General features: G+C 43.6%; 1 long non-coding RNA gene across 1 annotated transcript; it reads right to left on the bottom strand.

Moving 5' to 3' along the window:
* Positions 1-5,289: 5,289 nt before the first annotated feature.
* LOC147752016 (uncharacterized) lies at positions 5,290-6,176 on the bottom strand. Its single transcript, XR_015315252.1, has 3 exons — positions 6,039-6,176; positions 5,753-5,902; positions 5,290-5,349 (listed from the first exon to the last, which is right to left on the bottom strand). It is a non-coding gene; the product is annotated as an uncharacterized LOC147752016 (long non-coding RNA).
* Positions 6,177-8,454: the final 2,278 nt, after the last annotated feature.

Genomic DNA, 8,454 nt, shown 5'->3' with positions numbered 1-8,454 from the left:
ACACGCACTGATCAACCTTCTCTAATGCCAGGTTACCCACGCTAAATCCTTAAACACAGTCCAATTGTGTTTAAATTTTGTATCCATAATTATTAAGTGCTCTACTTTACACAGAAAATTAATTTCCATATAAACACTCCACTATTGATTTCCAAAAGGTTCAAAAGGAAAAAGCCCTGACAGCAAATAGGTTTATGGAAAGTCAGCCAAGCAGTCATGTCCATACAACAGAACACATAAATGATCAGATAGAAAATTTTGCTGAAGACCGTTTCGAAGATATTAGAAGTCTTGTAGAAAACGCTGGCTTGACCACAAAGGGTAGCTCTGGAACATATTACGGCTTGCATATATCCATTTATATAAATTTTCGAAAATGATTCCCATTATTCTCCTAAACATTATATCCATTTAGAACTAAGGCACTCTACGTGAGGTACACTAAGGCACAATAGAGTCTAATCCACAAGCTAAAGCCGGTGGCATCTCTCTGTTTCCTCTAGTTGGGGGCGGACAAACGGAAATCACCGCCCGTCGCTGATGAAACATACTGTATTCGCGGACGCCGCAATGCGTAAGTATCGATCAAGGCAAAACATGAGAACGTCGATTTCTCAAAACATTGATATAGAAGCCAGCAGAGCTCCGGCGTCCACTCAAGGCTTCTATTATGGTGTCCGCGCGAGGCACAGCAGTGGAACCGTCTTGTAGAGATTGCGCCGTTTGGTACGATACGTACAACTCAACGGAATCGGCTAAGCCAGTTGTTGTCGTTGAAATCGCGTGAACTCAAGACCATGAAAGCCCAATGCAGGTACTAAACATAGGATACACAACTGAGCTTATAGTAACAACAACAACAACAACAACGCTGCCTTGGAAGCTCACAACGCCGAAACGCGTTTGAAGACAAGCCGATTTGGCTATTAGCCGTCTAGTAGCCCCGCTCTATTTTTCTCGCCTTTAATAAGGTGTCGTAGATGTGGCCTACTTTGACTCATGTGGCCGAGTTATTCTTCCTGCCGTTGCATCCTGATATTTTTGCACAAATCTGGCATGTCCGTAAGGTAGCTATCAGCATTTATACATTAACGCGTTTCTGTGGAAGTCACCGAAGAGGTTCTATAGCCCGGTAATACATGACGCCAGAAGTTTTTGGGGTGGTAAGTATGCTTTCGGCCACGATGCCGGACGTAGCCAATTCATGTAGGGCGCATATAAGAACATGGTATGCGCGTAACAGGCAAAGTACAGCTGAACATTTATCTTAGATCACTTAGAAACAAAAATTTCCGAAACTTTTGTTCAATTGCTTCATCGTAAATAATCGGAAACTTTGATTTCACTAGAAAATGGCGAGACATTGACAAGGGAGGGGGATTGTGATGCTGCTCCAAGGGGCGCCCCCTGCTAATAGAACTTTGCTCTGTACCCCAGCAAAGGAGACAAGATCAGCTGATACTACGTGGAGCTAAGGCTTTTTCGAACATTGAACTTTAACCTGCTCATCATATTAGAGACTGTTGAACCAAATTTGCGAACTTTTTTTATAGCTCAATTCCCTGAATTCATTTGAGTTTCAGTGATAGCAAAGCTACGCAGAAACACCAAGAGCAGCACAGGTGAAACCTTAATGTAAACATATATTGGACTTCGGCAATAAATTGCTCCCTTCGATCCCTGTGCCACACACCGTAGTCGTAATATCATGACCTGGTGTGATAACTCGGCCCGTATCTCCAATGTAATTTAGAAAAACTCAACATCAATAGACAAATTGTGCACTCGGTGAAAGGCCCTGATACCAACTACAGTGTCAAAGTCCGAAAAATGGTACTCGTTTTGGCAACTCAAAGCAGGATAACCATAATCTACATTTTTTTTTCTCGTTACCATATCGTTTGCGTTCGCTTCCTTCGAAGTCCTGTTTTATCTGCATGATCTGATAATCGTATCAGCAAAGGGAGGGTGCAACTTGCGGTTCACGCCTTCATCAGGACGTAGCAGTGCGTGTTCGCCAGCCAGACTGTAATACTACCATTACTACCAACATTTTACGTTCAAACGTTGGACGGTGCCTGCACTCTATAGGTGAATCTTTATTATAACATGTTGTATACAGTTCAATGAGAATTTCTGCTCGCTCATGTCAACTACCCGCAGCATGAACTGCTAACAAAATGCCATGCACCTTTTGCTTGCACGCCCCGACGTACAAGGCACGTATTTATCCGTCGTACCGAACGCGTATGTATAGAATCTAAATGTATTAATTAATCTAGTATTCAGTATAATTGTTTGCGGCTAGCGTATTACATCTACTATCCGGAACTATGGCAGCTCAGTCCTAATAAATGTATGCTTATAATATTGTCATAGATAATTACATTCTATTAGTAGGTAGTACTACTAACACTCATAGATACTGTTGGTTGGTTGGGGTGGGTCTGACAAAAATATCGTTACCGGCCGTAGCCGCTTTGTTCTTGAAGTCGGTTAGAATTATCTAAATAAAGGTCTGTATTTATTATGTAATAATGCTGCAGTATAGCCAACCACACAAATAATTACAGTTACGAATTGTGTGCCTGTTTCTTATGAAGTCATCTGTGTTTTTCTAATTTGATAATAACAGGTAACGGTTCAATATCTTTACCGTATTCTATGTAATTATACAGTCTAGCTATATATAAATTAGGACATATAGCTCGTTACGTAATAGATGAAATGGCGGACTGGGGCCAACGTCCCGAGCTTGGATGCGTGTCCAGCTAAGTGCCTAGAAGGTTACTACTGAAGGAATTTTTAGTTGAATTTGTTTCACAAATGGCTTTTTGTAGTAGAAGCAACAACTGAGCGGTAATAGGTGTTGTTTCGCACCTATACTGTGCCCTTCTTTAATTAGCACTCGTTTTGTCGCCCCGTTCACCCGTCCATCTTCTCATTGTCGCGTTTACGCGTCCTTCCTAGTTTTAGCACTAATTTACAGTATACTGTTTTACACCAATTCGTACGTCTAACGAGACCCGGTTTCCAAGCAAGAAAGTTGCTGACCTTCTGGGCTGGCTTTGCGTTTAACTATAGTAGGACATATGAGCACTTAAAGAATTGCTACCGATCAGCGACTAACACGGTTACATCACTCCGCATGTATGTCCACTGGTCAGCAGTTCAATTGGTTCATTTGTACGTCATTTTAGTTATGAAATCGTGGTTGCATAAACCCGGATGACTTCTCGTATCTTTTCCCTCGCAGATTAGCAGTGCACGATTCGCTGAGGAGCCACTGACGCCAACTGAGCTCCAAGAGGCTCCACACATAAATCTATGCATGTAATTGTTCGATCAACGTCCCTAATCAGAACCCCAGCCTAACCGATTCAATTATTACACTCTCGAAAAACTTTACCAGAAAAATGAGAATATTATGTCACTGGCGGTTCTTTTTTTCGCCATCTCATGTTTTAAAAACTATATAACTTGAGACCATGCAGCTTGAAGTTGGAGACTTCTCAATTTACTTCAGCACATGTAGAGTCCCCGTCCAGAGCCTTTCGCGACTAGTGCTTTGTGTAACAAAGGATGGCTGTTAAAGACGTCGTCAATGCTGGCTGTATGTCTGATTGATCTTTTGTTGACTACGCGGTACAAAATATTATATGAGATGAGTTGAGTCGTATAACGTTAGCATACTAAACTTCTGGTCTGATCTGAATAGGGTCCACGCCAGTGCACGCGCTACCGCAAGTACTGGGTCTACAGCCACCTTTGCGGACCTACCCTAACCTTAAATGAACGATTGAGCCGAGGTGCCATTTAGAAGCTTAGCTAATCTTTGTATGAACGAGAGTTCCGCCGGATGTGCAACTAAACCACGAATAGACCTAACAGCAAACAAAGGGTACAAAATGCCCCCTAAGCTACTTTTCAGAGCGCTACCGATGGAAAAGGGCTGTCATGATCAGAATGAACTTCTGTTACGGATCTACAAATTATATGGTTGATTAATACTAACACACATGGTACGATGTGTACAATTACCTAAACAGTTGAGGACCTTTAGATTCCCCACAATAGCACTGGTCTTGAAATTCGGCAAGGTGAATAGCCAGCTTCCTACTTTTTATGCTGTCCAGGCATTGTTTTAACATTGAGGTTATCTTTGCGTAACTATTACATAGTATAAAGCGATACAGTGCACGACTGCAGACGGTCCAATCAGCACCACTCCGGCGCTCACCATCGCAGTTGTATAATAAATACTGTTACAATATCACCTGTCACATTTATGCGTATTTATCTAGACAAGATATATAGAAAAGTAACGATATAAGCGTAAGTAAAACGAATCTAGCAACCGTAATCGTTAATCTGTGTTACGTGCAATAGTTGCCGCTGCCGTACAATAGGCATCCAATTTACGCGGATGCGTGAAAACACGAGACTAAACACCTGCTTTGTGCACTTTCCGATTCGTACTATATCAGCTTATCTGTTAAACGTTGCCTGTTTAGCGGTAATAAAAGGCCCGCTGAGAAGTAAACGCCCGCGTCCCAAAAATCCCAGAAAGGGGCTTCGTTCGGCCTCTGCCCATCTGGCCTGCTCCTCGCTCGTCCTCTGACCCCTGCTCCGTACTCTGATGTAAGGTGGATGGCTACGCCTTGTGGCGCCCCGATGTAATAATGTTTCTTAAGTGTCGCACAGCGCACAGGGGCGGCTAGCGGCAGTCACGTTTTCTTCGTCTGTCTACGAAAACCGCTACTTCAGTTGGAGCCTATATAGAGACAACGAATACTGGCTAACTATTCTGCCACGATAGCACGGGGCGATCATGCACGCAGACAGACACGCGAGGAAAATAAAAAGGAGGACAGAGGTCAGATTACTACAGAGAATAAGAAAAGACATCCTTGATAAACGCAGCGGGTAGGAAGGCGCTGCCCAATAACGACGGAGAAGTAATTAACAGTGGCCGTTCAGGAACAAGGCAAGAATTAGGGAGCGGGCAACAGCTCTTGAGAGCCTACACATTACTGCTGCGTGCCACGATAGTATTGGCAGTTGCTGTTTTTTAGCTGTTTTATGCCCGAACTGTTCAGGTCGCTAATGTCTTACGCCGAATCATAGGTGAATGCCATATATATTCGTTCACGTAAAGGAATCGCTGAAAACTATCTTGAAGGCAAGTACGCGAATCAGTATCTGGCTAAGAAGTTAAATTTAACTTTTAATAAGTGAGAAAATTGGGAAAAAACAAATTGGGAACGAACTACTGTTCCCATTGACATTCGTCCGTACACGATGATTTACACACAACATCTGTAAACAGTGCGCCGTTTGCTTGCTTTCCTGTTGAGCAGACGAAAAAAAAAACATGCAAGAACGTAAGCAACATTCTAAACGATTTCGATTATGTAACCCGCATTAAGTAAATATGGTAATTAAAAATACGTGTTACATAGATGCTTGGCCTGAAAATTTCTAATCATATCGAGATAGGTCTATGTCTATATATATAGAACTTTTTTAACTTATAAAAATAAATACCCATATATATTATGATATAGCTTGCAACAACTTATATCAGTTTAGCTTGAATGGACCAACTGTGGTTGAATGCACCTAATTACATTTTCTCGTTCTTGCTAACCGCAATGAGATTACCATCGCCGAACTAGAAGTTACTATAACAGGATCAGCTTTAACAAAAATCGCCAAATCAATTATTGATGACACCTAGAAATATCAGCACCATTGACGGCAAGGCCACCATCGTCCACTGCAGTAGTAACGACCGATTTCGTTTGTATGCGCTGCTCTCTCGCTCCGTATGTCCCACTCACTGTATCGCACCCAAGTCCGGATGTCCGTTTTCTTCCGTTGGGAAGGTCCAATGCTTTCTCTGTGTAAGATATTTGAAGTAGATGACCGTATATATAGAAGAGACATGAGAATCATTAGTGGATCATTAGCGCGTATGCAGAACACATGACGATTAAGCTTGTCTAGTTGTACCATATACGTATGTATGCACGTACATTGCCGATGATTGGGATGCCTGTTAGCCGCCAGCGATGTCATGGTGCCCGCGCAGAATAGGGTGATGCCTTTTACATCTGTCTGCGAACAGAAGTTGACTTCTGTCTCATCGGGATGCCGTCCTTATCGTTGGCCTGTTTTTCTGCTACTATCGGCGCTTTGCTTTTGCGTCCTTTCATTTGCCAGCGTGAGCTTCTTCGTTTCTGCAGCATCACCGGCCGTTCAGTGGCGTCCCTTTTTTTCTCGCAAGGCACCTAAGCGACCATTGCGGACACGACCGGCCCACTCTCGGTGGCTAGGACGAAAAGGTAGACGTCAGAACATCTGATTTCGAGATGTGTGATAAACTCCTAGTCATCCTTTTCGGTTGCCTGAGCCAGCCTTCTGTCAATTAGCAGAACTAGAACCATTTTACATTTCTGACTTGTCGTTCGCTGCCAGGTATAATGGTAACAGTATTTTGGATCCTGATTTAAAACACCAACTGTGCAAACCTCCAATGAACTATTATAGTTCACCGCACCTAACGAATATCTGTGGGAAAAAATATCATTTACCATAATTAACAATACCTTCTTATCACACGTAGTCGCGGGTATCTACCTGCGTATTTATACTTTTTCTTCCAGATTCTTTAGTATTCAACTGAGGCTCATTTATCTATTCCCTACTACTATAAAGCAATATCTTAAAACCATCTGCAATATATCAAATTCAATGTCTAACTTATCGTTAAGGTGAAAACTAACTTAGTGTTCCCTATTTTTCATACGATACTGAGAAATGCATTCCGCAATCTGAGAGAAGACGGTCTGATCATGATTGTTTTATTTAATAGGGTTAGATTTACGACCGTATTTATCACTAAAAAGTTTTCATGCTGTTTGCCTAACAAATGTAAGTTACTTCTGATTGTATAAATTAATATTCACTAATACAGTATAGAGCATATTTCTAACTTCCCATCAAAGGTAGTCTCCAAAGATGCGACTGTGCTCACCATGAACTGAAGAAGCTAACCCGGCTCTAAGCCGCGTGCGTCGCTAACATGGAAAGCGGTACCTGTGCGAATGTTCGTTAAAAGTTGGTTAATTGCTCGTATTTACTCTCTAATTTGCTCTCCTATATTCTACCTCCATATCCCCCACATTGCTCTCTCTCTCTCTCTCTCTCTCCCTCTCGTTCTCTCTCTCTACGTTTGTGCCTCACTACTTCCGCCCCGCTCGACTTAAATGCTGCAACTGACTGAAATGGGAGCCGTCATGACACACAGCTGGGAGCGGCCAGATCCAGCCCTCTCCATCCGCCTCGAGAACAAAGCCCCTCAACGTGATAGAATACATTTCTGAACATAGGAGGAGTCGGAATGTCGTTGAGACTACTTCTAGCTATAGGAGTCTTCTTCGTGATTTGCTTCGAAGGGGGTACTCACTGGCTAGATGTCGGCGAAATGCGGTCCTCCAGTCGACGAGGTGATTCGCTCGCAGCGATACACGCGAAGATCGTTGCTGCTTGATGGTGGTGGTTACAGCGACGTTATGGCATTGGGCAAGAGGGGAAGAAATCGCCCAAAGCCCGCCGTTGCTGCTGCTGCCCGTCGCCCGGCAATGGGCCTCGCACTTGATGAAACGATGATCGCATTTTGATGATCTCAAGATGCAGATGATGTCGGCGTTGGTGCGTGTAGTGGCATTCTGGCAGACAAAAAGCATTCTTTGGAGGCGGATTCGCGTATACGCTGCGCGTCACTGCAGGAGACGCCAACTGCTGCTCGTGAAACAAGGCAAACACCGGCGTCTCCTGGTTGAGGTGAGTCGAGAGGGGGGCGGGGGCGGAGGCTCGGCCTCTTCGGCTTGTTGGGGTTTACGATTCGAACGCTCAGTGAAGGGCCCCAGACGGGATGAGGGATCCTCTCTCTATACGGCGTCGAGGAAACATCGTCCCGGCGCTACTAGTGCGCGCCCGCGTTATGTTTGTCGCGAGCGGCAAACGGACATAATTGGTGTATAGTGGAATCTCTGCATCTTCAACAGCGTAGTCAGTTAAGCTATTTTAGCTACGTAATTTCGAATGCAACAAGGCAACGCTAGCAGACGACTAGATAAATCAGTAGCAGGCCGCTACACAAACCGCATTCGTGACACCAGAATGCACAACAAGCATATTAGGCTTACGACGTACTTTAAAAACTAAGCAGCACCTGCTTGACATTGCCAGGTGTGCAACTATTACCTTGAAGGTTGGGTATTGAAGAAAACGCATGCTTCTGCTAATGCCGTTGCTGCTGCCAGTACTAGAATCTTGCCCTCGAGACACTTTCTACTTTACGACCTTGGCAATCCTGGGCTTAACGGCGTAAACTTCTAATTTCAAAAATCCTTTGGAAAGATGTTCAGATTTGGGCCAATTCTGGAT

Source organism: Varroa jacobsoni, unplaced genomic scaffold, assembly GCF_002532875.2.
Source record: "Varroa jacobsoni isolate VJ856 unplaced genomic scaffold, vjacob_1.0 contig00476, whole genome shotgun sequence".
In the NCBI taxonomy this organism is placed as follows: Eukaryota; Metazoa; Arthropoda; class Arachnida; order Mesostigmata; family Varroidae; genus Varroa; species Varroa jacobsoni.
The sequence above is the reverse complement of the archived record's forward strand: the minus strand, read 5'-3'. Positions and strand labels throughout refer to the sequence as shown.